Below are 13,789 nucleotides of genomic sequence, written 5' to 3' on the forward strand. Positions count from 1 at the left end.
GGGTTAGGTTTAGGGTTAGGTAATGGTTAGGGTTCAGGTTATGGTTAGGTTCAGTGTTAGGATTCGGGTTCAGGTTAGGTTTATGGTTAGTGTTAGGGTTCAGGTTAGGGTTCGGGTTCAGGTTCGGGTTCGGTTTAGTGTTAGGGTTAGGGTTAGGCTTACTGTTTAGGTTAGAGGTATGGTTAGCTTTCGTGTTCAGGTTAGGCTTATGGTTCGGGTTTGGGTTAGGTTTAGGGTTAGTGTTAGGGTTAAGGCTAGGGTTAGGGTTAGGGCCTAGGTTAGGGTTCGGATTCGGGTTAGGGTTACGGTTAGGTTTGGGTTATGGATAGGGTTAGGATTCGGTTTAGGATTATGGTTCGGTTTCGGGTTAGGGTTTGATTTTGTTTAAGGTTTTGTTAGGGTTTGGGTTAGGGTTTAGGGTTATGGTTAGGCTTACGGTTTAGGGTTAGGGTTAGTGTTCGGGTTCGGGTTAGGGTTCGGGTTAGGTTTAGGGTTAGGGTTAGGGTTAGTTTTCGGGTTAGGATTAGGGTTAGGGTTCTTGTTCGGTTTCACGTTGGGTAAGGGTTTCGGGTTCAGGTTAAGGGTTAAGGTTATGGTTAGGGTGCAGGTTACGTTTCGGTTTAAGTTTGGGTTTCGGTTTAGGGATAGAGTTCGTGTTAGGGTTTGGGTTAGGGTTAGGGTTAGATTTCGGATTAGAGCTAGGGTTAGTGTTAGGATTAGCGTTAGGGTTAGTTTTAGGGTTAGGATTTGGGTTAGAGTTCGGTAGGGTTAGGGTTAGGGTTAGGTTTCGTGTTAGGGTAACAGTTAGGGTTAGGTTTAGGGTTAGCATTCGGGTTAGGGTTCAGGTTAGGGTTAGGGTTAGGCGTAGGGTTAGGGTTAGGGTTAGGTAAGGGTTAGGGTTAGGGTTATGGTTAGCGTTAGTGTGTAGGGGTTAGGTTTAGGATTTGGGTTAGGTTTAGGGTTATGGTTAGGGTTACGGTTAGGGTTAGGTTAGGGTTACTTTCGTGTTAGTTTTACGTTTAGGGTTAGGGTTCGTGTTCGGGATAGGGCTAGTTTTAGGGTTAGGGTTTTGGTTCGGGTTAACATTAGGATTAGGTTTATGGTTAGGGTTGGTTTAGGGGTTAGGGTTAGGGTTCGGGTTAGGTTTGGTTTCGGGTTCCGGTTCGAGTTAGTGTTAGCGTTAGGGTTATGGTTAGGGTTCGGGTTATGTTTAGCGTTAAGGTTTGGGTTCGGATTCGGGTTCGAGTTAGGGTTAGGCTAGGATTAGGGTTAGAGTTCGGGTTTCGTGTTAGGCTTAGGCTTAGGGTTAGAGTTAGGCTTAGGGTTAGGGGTTATTGGTACGGTTAGGGTTATTGTTCGGTTTAGGGTGAGGTTTAGGGTTTGGGTTATGGTTAGGTTTAGGTTAGCGTAAGGGTAAGTGTTTGGGTTAGGGTTAGGGTTCCGATTCGGGTTCGTGTTAGGGTTAGGGTTTGGGTTAGGGTAGGGTTAGGGTTCGGCTTACAGTTAGGGTTATGGTTTGAGTTCGGGTTCGATTTAGGGTTAGGATTAGCATAAGCGTTAGGGTTATGATTAGGGTTAGGGTTTTGGGTTAGGTTAGGGTTAGGGTTAGGTTTAGGGTTAGGTTTCAGGTTCGGTTTAGGGTTAGGGTTAGGGTTAATTTTAGGGTTAGGGTTAGGGTTAGGGTTCAGTTTATGGTTAGGGTCAGGGTTAGGTTTCAGGTTTGGGTTAGTTCAGGGTTTAGTGTTAGGGTTCAGGTTAGGGTTCGGGTTCAGGTTCGGGTTCGGTTTAGTGTTAGGGTTAGGGTTAGGCTTAGTGATTAGGTTAGGGTTATGGTTGGGGTTCGAGTTCGGGTTAGGCTTAGGGTTAGGGTTTTGGGGTAGGGTTATGGTTAGGGTTAGGGATTGGGTTCGGTTTAGGGTTTGGTTTCAGGTTCGGTCTAGGGTTAGGGTTAGGGTTACGGTTTTGGGTTCGGGTTAGGGTTATGGTTAGGTTTTGGGTTATGGTTAGGGTTAGGGTTCGGTTTAGGGTTAGGGTTCGGTTTCGGGTTAGGGTTCGGTTTTGTTTAAGGTTAGTGTTAGGGTTAGGGTTGGGATTAGGGTTCGGGTTAGAGTTAGGGTTAGGGTTTTGGGTTCAGGTTAGGGTTAGGGTTAGGGTAAGGGTTAGGGTGAGGGTGAGGGTTAGGGTTCTGATTAGGCTTAGGCTTAGGATTAGAGTTCGGGTTTGGGTTAGGGTTAGGATTGGGGTTAGTGTTCGGGTTCGTGACAGGGTTAGTTAAGGTTGGGTTCGGGTTCTGGTGAGGGTGAGGGTTATGGTTAGGGTTACGGTTAGGTTTTGGGTTAGAGATAGGGTTGGGTTTAGGGTTAGTGTTCAGGTTTGGGTTAGGGTTAGAGTTGGGTTCGTGCTCGGGTTAGGATTAGGGTTACGGTTTGTTTTACGGTTAGGGTTCGGGTTAGGGTTAGGGTAATGTTTCGGGTTAAGTTTAGAATTAGGGTTATGGTGAGGGTTAGTGTTAAGGTTTGGGTTAGGGTTAGCGTTAGGGTTAGGGTTCGGGTTCGGGTTAGGTTTAGGGTTAGGTTTCGAGTTCGGGTTCGGGTTACGGTTAGGGTTAGGGTTAGTGTTCGGGTTCGAGTTAGGGATAGGGTTGGGTTCGGTTTTGGGTTTGGTTACGGTTAGGGTTACGGTTAGGATTACGGTTAGGGTTCGGGTTAGGGTCAGGGTTCTGGTTCGGGTTAAGGTTAGGATTAGGGTTAGGTTTAGGGTTAGGGTTAGGGTTCTGGTCGGGTTCTGGTTAGGGTTAGGATTCGGGTTAGTGTTAGGGTTAGGGTTAGGGTTAGTGTTCGGGTTAAAGTTAGGGTTCAAGTTCGGGATCGGGTTAGGTTTAGGGTTAGGGTTATGGTTAGTGTTAGGGTTTGGCTTATGGTTAGGGTTCGGCTTCAGGTTCGGGTTCGGGTTAGGGTTAGCGTTAGGGTTAGAGTTCGTGTTCGTCTACGGGTTTTGGTTAGGGTTAGGGTTAGGCTTATGGTTAGGGTTAGGGTTCGGGTTAGGTTTTTGTTTAGGGTTAGGGTTTGTTTTCGGGTTAGGTTTAGGGTTAGGGTTCAGCTTAGGCTTAAGGTTATGGTTAGGGTTCCGGATAGCTTTCGGTTTAAGTTTGGGGTTCGGTTTAGGGTTAGTGTTCGGCTTAGGTTTTGGGGTAGGGTTACGGTTAGGGTTTCAATTAGAGTTAGGGTTTGGTTAGGATTAGGGTTAGGGTTCGGGTTCGAGTTAGGGTTAGGGTTAGGGTTACGGTTAGGTTTCGGTTAGGGTTAGGTTTAGGGTTAGTTTTGGTGTTAGGGTTAGGGTTAGTGTTAGGGTTAGGGTTAGGGTTAGCGTAAGGGTTAAATTTAGGGTTATGGTTAGGGTTCTAGTTCGGGTTAGGGTGAGGATTAGGGTTCAGCTGAGGTTTAGGGTTAGGGTTAGGTTTAGGGTTGGGGTTCGGGTTCGGGTTCGGGTCAGTGTTAGGGTTAGGGTTTGGTTAGTGTTAGGGTTCGGTTTAGGGTTAGGGTTCAGGTTAGGGTTAGGTTTAGGGTGAGGCTTAGGGTTAGGTATCGGATTCGGGTTCGGGTTAGGTTTAGGGTTAGTGTTCGGCTTAGAGTTAGGGTTAGTTTTAGACTTAGGGTTAGGGTTCGGGTTAGGGTTAGGGTTCCGATTCGGGTTCTGGTTCGGGTCATTTTTAGAGTTAGTGTTCAGGTTCGGTTTAGTGTTAGGCTTAGCGTTAGGTTTCGGTTTATGGTTCGGGTTAGGGTTAGTGTTACGTTAGGGTTAGATTTCGGGTTCGGGTTAAGGTTTGGGTTAGGGTTAGGGTTAGGTATATGGTTAAAGTCGGGTTCGGATAAGGGTTAGGGTTAGGGGAAGGGTTTGGGTTCAGGTTCAGGTTCAGGTTGGGTTTAGGGTTAGGGTTAGGGTTTGGGTTAGGTTTAGAATTACGGTTCAGGTTAGGGTTAGATTTCGGGTTCGTGTTAGGGTTAGAGTTAGGATTAGGGTTACGGTTAGTGTTAGGGTTAGGGTTAGGATTAGGGTTAGGGTTAGGGGTAGGGTTAAGGTAAGGGTTCGGGTTAGGGTTAGGTTTAGGGTTAGGGTTAGGGTTAGGGTTAGGTTTAGGTTTAGGGTTAGGGTTAGGTTTAGGGTTCGGGGTACGGTTAGGGTTGGGGTTAGGTTTAGTGTTTGGGTTAGGTTTAGGGTTCGGGTTCGGTTTAGGATTTGGGTTAGGGTTGGGATTAGGGTTCAGGTTAGGGTTCGGGTTCAGGTTTGGTTTAGGGGTAGGGTTAGGGTAAGGGTTCGGGTTAGGGTTAGGGTTCAGGTTCGGGTACGGTTTAGGTTTAGGGTTAGCTTTAGGGTTAGGGTTGGGTTAGGGTTATGGTTAGGGTTCGAGTTTGTGATACGGTTAGGTTTCGGGTTAGGGTTAGGGTAAGTGTTAGGGTTAGGGATAGGTTTCTGGTTAGGTTTAGGTTTAGGTTTAGGGTTAGGGTTCGGATTAGGGTTAGGTTTAGGGTTAGGGTTCGGGTTAGAGTTAGGGTTAGGGTTCGGGTTCGGGTTAAGGTTAGGGTTAAGGTAAGGGTTAGGGTGAGGGTAAGTGTTAGTGTTCGGTTAGGGTTGGGGTTAGGGTTAGGGTTCATTTTATGGTTGGGATTAGGGTTAGGGTTTGGGTTCGGGTTCGGGTTCGGATTCGGGTTAGTGTTAGGATTGGATTCGGATTCGAGTTAGGGTTACGGTTAGGGTTAGGCTTAGGGTTATGGTTAGGGTTCGGGTTAGGGTTACAGTTTGGGTTTGGGTTCGGGTTAGTGTTAGCATTAGGGTGAGGGTTAGGGTTAGGGTTAGGTTTAGGGTTCGGGTTAGGGTTAGGTTGAGGGTTAGGGTTAGGGTTCGTGTTAGGTTTATAGTTTGGGTTAGGCTTTGGCTTAGGTTTCGGGTTAGGGTAAGGGTTAGGGTTAGGGTAAGGGTTAGGGTTAGGGTTAGTGTTCAGTTTTGGGTTAGGTTTTGGGTTCAGTTTCAGGTTGGGTTTAGGGTTAGGGTTAGTGTTTGGGTTCCGGTTAGGATTACTGTTCTGGTTAGGGTTAGGTTTCAGGTTCGGGTTAGGGTTAGAGTTAGGGTTAGGTTTAGGGTTATGGTTAGGGTTTAGGTTATGTTTAGGGTTAGGGTTAGGTTTGGGGTTCGAGTTAGGGTTCGGGTTAGGGTTAGGGTTAATTTTAGGCTAGGTTAGGGTTTGGGTTCTGGTTCGGTTTAGGGTTAGAGTTAGGGTTAGGTTTAGGGTTCGGGACAGCGTTCGAGTTAGATTTCGGGTTAGGGTTAGGGTTAGGGTTAGTTTTAGAGTTACGGTTAGGTTTCGGGTTAGAATTAAGGTTCGGGTTCGGGTTCCGGATAGTGTTAGGGTTAGGGTTCGGGTTCGGGTTAGCATTAGGGTTAGGGTTACGGTTTGGTTTAGGGTTCCTGGTAGGTTTAGGTTTATGGTTAGTGTTAGATTTTGGGTTCCGGGTAGGGTTTGTTTTAGGGTTAGGGTTCGGGATGGGGTTAGGTTTCGGGTTAGGGTTAGGTTTCGGGTTAGGTTTAGGGTTCAGATTAGAATTCGGGTTCAGGTTCTTATTCGTTTTAGGGTTAGGGTTAGGGTTAGGGTTAGGGAAAGGGTTAAATTTAGGCTTATGGTTAGGGTTTGAGTTCAGGTTAGGGTGAGGGTTAGGGTTCAGGTGAGGGTTAGGGTTAGGGTTATGTTTAGGGTTGGGGTTCAGGTTTGGGTTCGGTCAGGGTTAGGGTTAGATTTAGGGTAAGGGTTAGGGTTAGGGTTAGGGTTCGGGTTAGGGTTAGGGTTCAGGTTAGGGTTAGGGTTAGGGTTAGGCTTAGGGTTTGGTATCGGATTCGGGTTCAGGTTAGGTTTAGGGTTAGGGTTCGGGTTAGGGTTAGGGTTAGTTTTAGACATAGGGTTAGGGTTCGGGTTAGGGTTAGGGTTCAGTTTCGGGTTCTGGTTCGGGTTAGTGTTAGGATTAAGGTTCAGGTTCGGGTTAGTGTTAGGCTTATGTTTAGGTTTCAGTTTAGGATTCGGGTTAGGTTTAGTGTTAGGTTAGGTTTAGATTTCAGGTTCAGGTTAAGGTTTGGGTTATGGTTAGTGTTAGGGATAGGGTTAAAGTCGGGTTCGGATAAGGGTTATGGTTAGGTAAAGGGTTTGGGATAGAGTTAGGGTTATGGTTATTGTTCGGTTTAGGGTTCGGGTTATGGTTAGGTTTAGGTTTAGGATTAGGGTTAGGGTTAAAATAAGGGATAGGGTTCGGGTTCGGGTTAGGTTTAGGGTTTGGGTTAGGGTTTGGGTTACGGTGATGTTTAGGGTTCGGTTTAGGGTTAGGGTAAGTGTTAGAGTTAGGGTTAGGGTTTGGGTTCGGGTTAGGGTTCGGGTTCAGTTTCAGGTTGGGTTTAGGGTTAGGGTTAGTGTTAGGGTTCGGGTTAGGATTACGGTCCTCGTAAGGGTTAGGTTTTGTGTTCGGGTTAGGGTTAGAGTTAGGTTTCGGGTGAGGTTTAGGGTTCAGGTTATGTTTAGGGTCAGGGTTAGGGTTAGGGTTAGGGTTCAGGTTATGTTTACGGTCAGGGTTAGGTTTCGGGTTCGAGTTAGGGTTCGGGTTAGGGTTAGGGTTAGGGTTAGGCTAGGTTAGGGTTCGGTTTCGGGTTCGGTTTTGCGTTAGGGTTCGGTTAGGGATGGGGTTAGTGTTAGGGTTAGAGTTAGGGTTCGGGTTGGGGTTAGGGTTAGGGTTCGGGTTATGATAAGAGTTATGTTATGGTTCGGGTCAGGTTCTGGTAAGGGTTAGGGTCAGGGTTAGGGTTCGAGTTCGGATTAGGATTAGGGTTAGGGTTAGGGGTAAGGTTAGGGTAAGGGTTCGGGTTAGGTTTAGGTTTAGGGTTAGGGTTAGGGTTCGGTTTAGGGTTAGGGTTATGGTTAGCTTTAGGGTTAGGGTTAGGGTCTGGTTTACGGTTAGAGTTGGGGTTAGGTTTAGGGTTTGGGTTAGGGTTAGGGTTCTGGTTCTGGTTAGGATTCGGGTTAGGGTTAGGTTTAGGTTTCAGGTTAGGGTTCAGGTTCACGTTCGGGTTGGGTTTAGGGTTAGGGTTAGTGTTAGGGTTAGGGTTTGGATTAGGGTTCAGGTGAGGGTTAGGTTTAGGGTTCGGGTTAGGGTTAGATTTAGGGTCAGGTTTACGGTTAGGCCTAGGGTTAAGGTTAGAGTTCAGGTTATGGTTAGGGTCAGTGTTAGGGTTTTGGTTCGGGTTAGGGTTGGGTTTAGGGTTCGGGTTAGGATTAGGGTTAGGGTTAGAGTTTTGGTTAGGGTTATGTTTAGGGTTAGGGTAGATTTCGGGTTTGTCTTAGCGTTAGGGTTTGGGTTCGGCTTAGGTTTCGGGTTCAGGTTCAGGTTGGGTTTATGGTTAGGGTTATGGTTAGGGTTAGGGTTAGAATTACGGTTCAGGTTAGGGTTAGTGTTCGGGTTCGTGTTAGGGTTAAATTTAGGATTAGGTTTATGGTTAGGGTTAGGGTTAGGGTTAGGATTAGGGTTCAGTTTAGGGTTCGGGTTCAGGTTTGAGTTCGGTTTAGTGTTAGTTTTAGGGTTAGGGTTAGGGTTAGGTTTTGGGTTAGGGTTTTGGTTAGGGTTTGAGTTCGGGTTAGGGTTACATTTTGGGTTCGGGTTCGGGTTAGGGTTCGGGTTAGGGTTAGGGTTAGGGTTAGGGTTAGAATTATGGTTTGGGTTCGGAATCGGGTAAGGGTTAGGGTTTGGTTTAGGGTTAGGGTTAGGGTTAGGGTTCAGTTTACGGTTTGGGTTCAGGTTCGGGCTCGGTGTAGGGTTAGGGCTAGGGTTTGGGTTGAAGTTAGGGTTAGTGTTCGGGTTAGGGTTAGGGTTAGGGTTTGGGTTAGGTTTAGGTTTCGGGTTTGGGTTCGGAATCAGGTAAGGGTTAGGGTTCGGTTTAGGGTTAGGGTTCAGTTTAGGGTTCGGCTTCAGGTTCTGGCTCGGTTTAGCGTTAGGGTTAGGGTTAGGGTTAGGGTTTGGGTTGAAGTTAGGGTTACTGTTCGGGTTAGGGTTAGTGTTAGGTTTAGGGTTCGGGTTAGGGTTCGGGTAAGGGTTAGTTTTAGGTTTAGTGTTAGGGTTCGGGTTCAGGATAGGTTTTGGGTAAGGGCTAGGGTTAGGGTTCAGGTTATGGTTCGGGTTCAGGTTCGGGTTCGGTTTAGGGTTAGGGCTAGGGTTAGTTTTAGGTTTAGGTTTAGGGTTCGCGTTAGAGTTAGGTTTATGTTTCGGGTTCGGGTTAAGGTTAGGGTTAGTGTAAGTGTTAGAGTGACGTTAGGGTTAGGGTTCGGTTAGGGTTAGTGTTAGGGTTTGGGTTAGGGTTCGGGATCGGTTTAGGGTTAGGGTTAGTGTTCGGGTTCGGGTTAGGGTTTGGGTTAGGGTTCGGGATCGGTTTAGGGTTAGGGTTAGTGTTCGGGTTCGGGTTAGGGTTAGGGCTAGGGTTATGGTTAGGGTTAGGTTTAGGGGTCGGGTTAGGGTTAGGGTTCTGGTTCGGGTTAAGGTTAGGATTAGGCTTAGGGTTAGGCTTATGCTTAGGGTTCGGGTTTAGGTTACCGTAAGTGTTAGGGTTCGGTTTAGTGTTAGAGTTAGGGTGAGGGTTAGGGTTAGGTTTAAGTTTTGAGTTCGGGATAGGGTTAGGTTTAGTGTTATGGTTAGGTTTCGGGTTCGGATTAGGTTTTGGGTTTGGGTTCGGTTTCGGATTCGGGTTAGGGTTAGAGTTAGGGTTCGGGATTGGGTTAGGCTTTGGGTTGGGGTTATGGTTAGGTTTAGGTTTCGGATTAGGGTGAGGTTTAGGGTTAGGTTTAGGGTTCGGTTTCGGGTTAGGGTTTGGGTTAGGGTTAGGGTTAAGATTAGGGTTCGCGTCGGGCTCAGGTAAGGGTTAGGTTTAGGGGTAGTTTTAGGGTTAGGTTTAGGGTTCGGGTTTGGGTTAGGGTTAGGGTTCGGGTTGTGATTAGGGTTAGGGTTATGGTTCAGGTGGGGTTCGGGTAAGGGTTAGGGTTAGGGTTAGGGTTAGGGTTCGGGTTCCACATAGGATTCGGGTTAGGGTTAGGTTTAGGGTTCAGGTTAGGGTTTGGGTTCAGGTTCTGGTTCGGTTTAGTGTTAGGGTTAGTTTTAGGGTTAGGGTTAGGATTAGGGTTCGTGTTAGGGTTAGGTTACGGGTTAGGGTTAGGGTTAGGATTAGGGGTTAGGGTTAGGGTTAGGGTTAGGGTTCGGGTTCCACATAGGATTCGGGTTAGGGTTAGGTTTAGGGTTCAGGTTAGGGTTTGGGTTCAGGTTCGGGTTCGGTTTAGTGTTAGGGTTAGTTTTAGGGTTAGGGTTAGGATTAGGGTTCGTGTTAGGGTTAGGGTTAGGGTTAGGTTTATGGTTCGGGATACGGTTAAGGTTAGGATTAGGGTTCAGGTTCGGGTTAGGGTTAGGGTACGGGTTAGGGTTAGGGTTAGGGTTAGGTTTAGGATTAGGGGTAGGGTTCGGTTCGGGTTAGGGTTTCGGTTAGGGTAATGGTTATGGTTAGGGTTAGGGTTCGGGTTAGGTTTAGGGTAAGGGTTAGGGTTAGGATTAGGGTTAGTGTTAGGGTTTGGGTAAGGGTTAGGGTTAGAGTTAGTCCAAGTTAGGGTTAGGGTTCGGTTTCAGGTTAGGGTTCGGTTAGGGATAGGGTTAGGGTTAGGGTTAGGATTAGGGTTCGGGTTCGGGTTCGGGTTAGGATTCGGGTTATGATTAGGGTTAGGGTTATGGTTCGTGTCGGGTTCGGGTAAGGGTTAGGGTTAGGATTAGGGTTCGGTTTCGGATTAGGATTAGGGTTAGTGTTAGGGGTAGGGTTAGGGTAAGAGTTCGGGTTAGGTTGAGGGTTAGGGTTCGGTTTAGGGTTACCATTAGGGTTAGGGTTCGGGTTAATGTTAGCGTTAGGGTGAGGGTTATGTTTAGGGTTAGGGTTAGGGTTAGGGTTAGGGTTAGGTTTCGGGTTAGGTTTAGGGTTCGGGATCGGATTAGAGTTAGAGTTAGGGTTCTGGTTAGAGTTAGGGTTAGGTTTAGGGTTAGATTTCGGGTTCGGGTTAGGGTTAGGTTTCGAGTTCGTGTTAGAGTTCGGGTTCAGGTTCAGTTTGGGTTTAGGATTAGGGTTAGGGTTAGGGTTAGGATTAGGATTACGTTTCAGGGTACGGTTAGTTTTCAGGACCGGCTTAGGGTTAGAGTTAGGTTTAGGGTTAGGGTTAGCGTTCAGGTTATGGTTAGGGTCATTGTTAGGGATCGGGTTCGGGTTAGGGTTGGGTTTAGGGTTCGGGTTCGGATGAGGGTTAGGGTTTGAGTTCTGGTTAGGGTTAGGTTTAGGGTTAGGGTTAGATTTTGGGTTCGTCTTAGGGTTAGGGTTTGGGTTTGGGTTAGGGTTCGGGTTCAGGTTCAGGTTGGATTTAGGGTTAGGGTTAGTTTTCGGGTTAGGGTTAGAATTTCAGTTCAGGTTAGGGTTAGGTTTCGGGTTCGTGTTAGGGTTAGAGTTAGGATTAGGGTTAGGGTTAGGGTTAGGGTTATGGTTAGGATTAGAGATCAGGTTAGTGTTCGGGTTCAGGTTTGGGTTCGGTTTAGGGTTAGGGTTAGCGTCGGGTTAGGTTTAGGTTTAGGGTTAGGGTTAGGTTTCAGGTTAAGGTTCAGGTTCAGGTTCGAGTTCCTTTTAGGGTTAGGGTTAGGGTTAGGGTTAGGGTTTGGGTTACGGTTATGGTTAGGGTTCAAGTTCGGGTTAGGGTTAGGTTTCGTGTTAGGGTTCGGGATAGGGTTAGGTTTAGGGTTATTGTTCGGGTTCAGAATCTGGTAAGGGTTAGGGTTCGGTTTACGGTTAGGGTTACGGTTAGGGTTCAGTTTATTGTTCGGGTTCAGGTTCGGGCTCGGTTTAGGGTTAGGTTTATGGTTAGGGTTAGGGTTAGGGTTTGGGTTGAAGTTAGTGTTACTGTTCGGGTTAGGGTTAGGGTTAGTGTTTGGGTTAGGGTTAGGTTTCAGGTTCGGGTTCGGAATCAGTTAAGGGTTAGGTTCGGTTTAGCGTTAGGGTTAGGGTTCAGTTTAGGGTTCGGCTTCAGGTTCGGACTCGTTTTAGGGATAGTGTTAGGGTTAAGGTTTGGGTTGAAGTTAGGGTTACTGTTCGGGTTAGGGTTAGGGTTAGGTTTAGGGTTCGGGTTAGGGTTCGGGTAAGGGTTAGGTTTAGGGTTAGTGTTAGGGTTCGGGTTCGGGATAGGTTTTGGGTAAGGGGTAGGGTTAGGGTTCAGGTAATGGTTCGGGTTCAGGTTCGGGTTCGGTTTAGCGTTAGGGTTAGGGTTAGGTTTAATTTTAGGTTTAGGGTTCGGGTTAGAGTTATTGTTAGGTTTCGGGTTCGGGTTAAGTTTAGGGTTAGTGTAAGGGTTAGCGTGAGGTTACGGTTAGGGTTCGGTTAGGGTTAGGGTTAGGGTTAGAGTTAGGGTTAGGGTTAGGGTTCGGGTTAGGGTTAGGGTTAGTGTTCGGGTTCGGGTTCGGGTTTGGTTTAGGGTTACGGTTATGGTTCGGGTTCGGGTCAGTGTTAGGGTTGGTTCGGTTTAGTGTTAGCGTTAGGCTTAGGATTATGGTTAGGGTTAGGGTTAGGGGTCGAGTTAGGTTTTGGGTTCTGGTTCGGGTTAAGGTTAGGATTAGGGTTAGGGTTAGGGTTAGGGTTAGGGTTCGGGTTAGGTTTACGGTTCAGGTTAGGGTTTGGGTTAGTGTTAGAGTTAGGGTGAGGGTTAGGGTTAGGTTTAGATTTAGAGTTCGGGATAGGGTTAGGTTTAGTGTTATGGTTAGTTTTCGGGTTCGGGTTAGGTTTTTGGTTAGGGTTAGGTTTAGGGTTAGGGTTCGATCGGGTTCGGGTAAGAGTTAGGGTTAGGGGTAGTGTTAGGGTTAGGTTTAGGGTTCGGATTCAGGTTAGGTTTAGGGTTCGGGTTCGTGTTCGGGTTTGGGTTAGGGTTAGAGTTAGGGTTCTGGATCGGGTTAGGCTTTGGATTAGGGTTAGGGTGAGGTATAGTTTTCGTATTAGGGTGAGGTTTAGGGTTAGGGTTAGGTTTCGGTTTCCGGTTAGGGTTTGGGTTAGGGTTAGTGTTAGGGTTAGGGATAGGGTTCGGGTTAGGGTTAGGGATAGGGTTAGGGTTAGGATTAGGGTTAGGGTTAGGGTTAGGGTTAGGGTTCCGGTTAGGGTTAGAGTTAGGGTTAGGTTTAGGATTAGGTTTAGGGTTCGGTTCGGGTTAGGGTTAGGGTTAGGGTAATGGTTTGGGTTAGGGTTAGGGTTCGGGTTAGGGTTAGGATTCGGGTTATGATTAGGTTTAGGGTTATGGTTCGGGTCGGGTTCGTGTAAGGGTTATCATTTGGGTTAGGGTTTGGTTTCGGGTTAGGGTTAGGGTTATGGTTCGGATTAGGATAAGGGTTGGGTTTAGGGGTAGGGTTAGGTTAAGGGTAAGGGTTAGGGTTAGGTTTAGAGTTAGGTTTAGGGTTGGGGTAAGGTTTAGGGTTAGGTTTAGGATTAGGTTTAGTGTTCGGGGTACGGTTAGGGTTAGGGTTAGCTTTAGGTTTTGGGTTAGGTTTAGGGATCGGGTTGGGGTTAGGATTTGGGTTAGGGTTAGGTTTAGGGTTCAGGTTAGGGTTCGGGTTCAGGTTCGGTTTCAGGTTAGGGTTAAGGTTAGGGTTAGGTTTAGGGTTAGGATTAGGGTTCGGGTTAGGTTTAGGGTTAGGTTTCGGGTTATGGATAGATTTATGGTTAGGGTTAGGGTTAAGGTTAGGTTTACGGTTCGGATTCGGATTAGGGTTAGGGTTAGGGTTCTGGTTAGGTTTAGGGTTAGTGGTAGGGATAGATTTCGGGTTCGGGTTAGGGTTAGGTTTCAAGTTCAGGTTAGGGTTCAGGTTCAGGTTCAGGTTGGGTTTAGGATTACTGTTAGGGTTAGGGTAGGGTTAGGATACAGAACGGGTTAGGGTTAGGGTTCGGGTTCACGTTAGAGTTAGAGTTAGGGTTAGGGTTAGGGTTAAGATTAGGGTTAGGGTTCAGTTTATGTTTAGGGTCAGGTTTAGGGTTCGGGTTCGGGTTAAGTTTAGGGTTAGACTTAGGTTAGGGTTCGGGTTCGGGTTCAGTTTAGGGTTAGGCTTAGGGTTAGGGTTAGGGATCGGAATAGGGTTCGGGTTAAGGTTCGGGTTAGGGTTAGGGTTATGGTTAGTTTTAGAGTTAGGGTTAGGATTTGGGTTAGAAGTAGGGTTCGGTTTCGGGTTCAGAAAAGGGTTAGGTTTAGGGTTCGGGTTTGGGTTAGGGTTAGTGTTAGGGTTAGGGTTCGGATTGGGGTTCCGGTTAGGTTTAGGTTTATGGTTAGCGTTAGGGTTCTGGTTCGGGTTAGGGTTTTGATTAGGTTTAGGGTTCAGGTTCTGGTTCTGGTTAGGTTTAGGGTTTGGGTTAGGATTAGTTTTAGGGTTAGGGTTATGATTAGGTTCGATTTCTGGATAGGGTTAGATTTCGGGTTATGTTTAGGGTTAGGGTTCGGGTTAGTTTTAGGATTAGGGTTATGTTTAGGGTTAGGGTTCGGGTTCGGGTTCGGGTCAGGGTTAGTTTTCGGGTTAGGGTTAGGGTCAGGGTTAAGTTTAGGGTTCAAGTTAGGGTTCGGGTTCAGGTTCTGGTTCGGTTTAGGGTTAGGGTTAGGGTTAGGGTTAGGGTTTGTGTTAGGGTTATGGTTAGGGTTGGAGTTCGGGTTAGGGTTAGTGTTCGGGTT

The sequence above is a fragment of the Urocitellus parryii genome, chromosome 5, assembly GCF_045843805.1.
Source record: "Urocitellus parryii isolate mUroPar1 chromosome 5, mUroPar1.hap1, whole genome shotgun sequence".
Taxonomy (NCBI): Eukaryota; Metazoa; Chordata; class Mammalia; order Rodentia; family Sciuridae; genus Urocitellus; species Urocitellus parryii.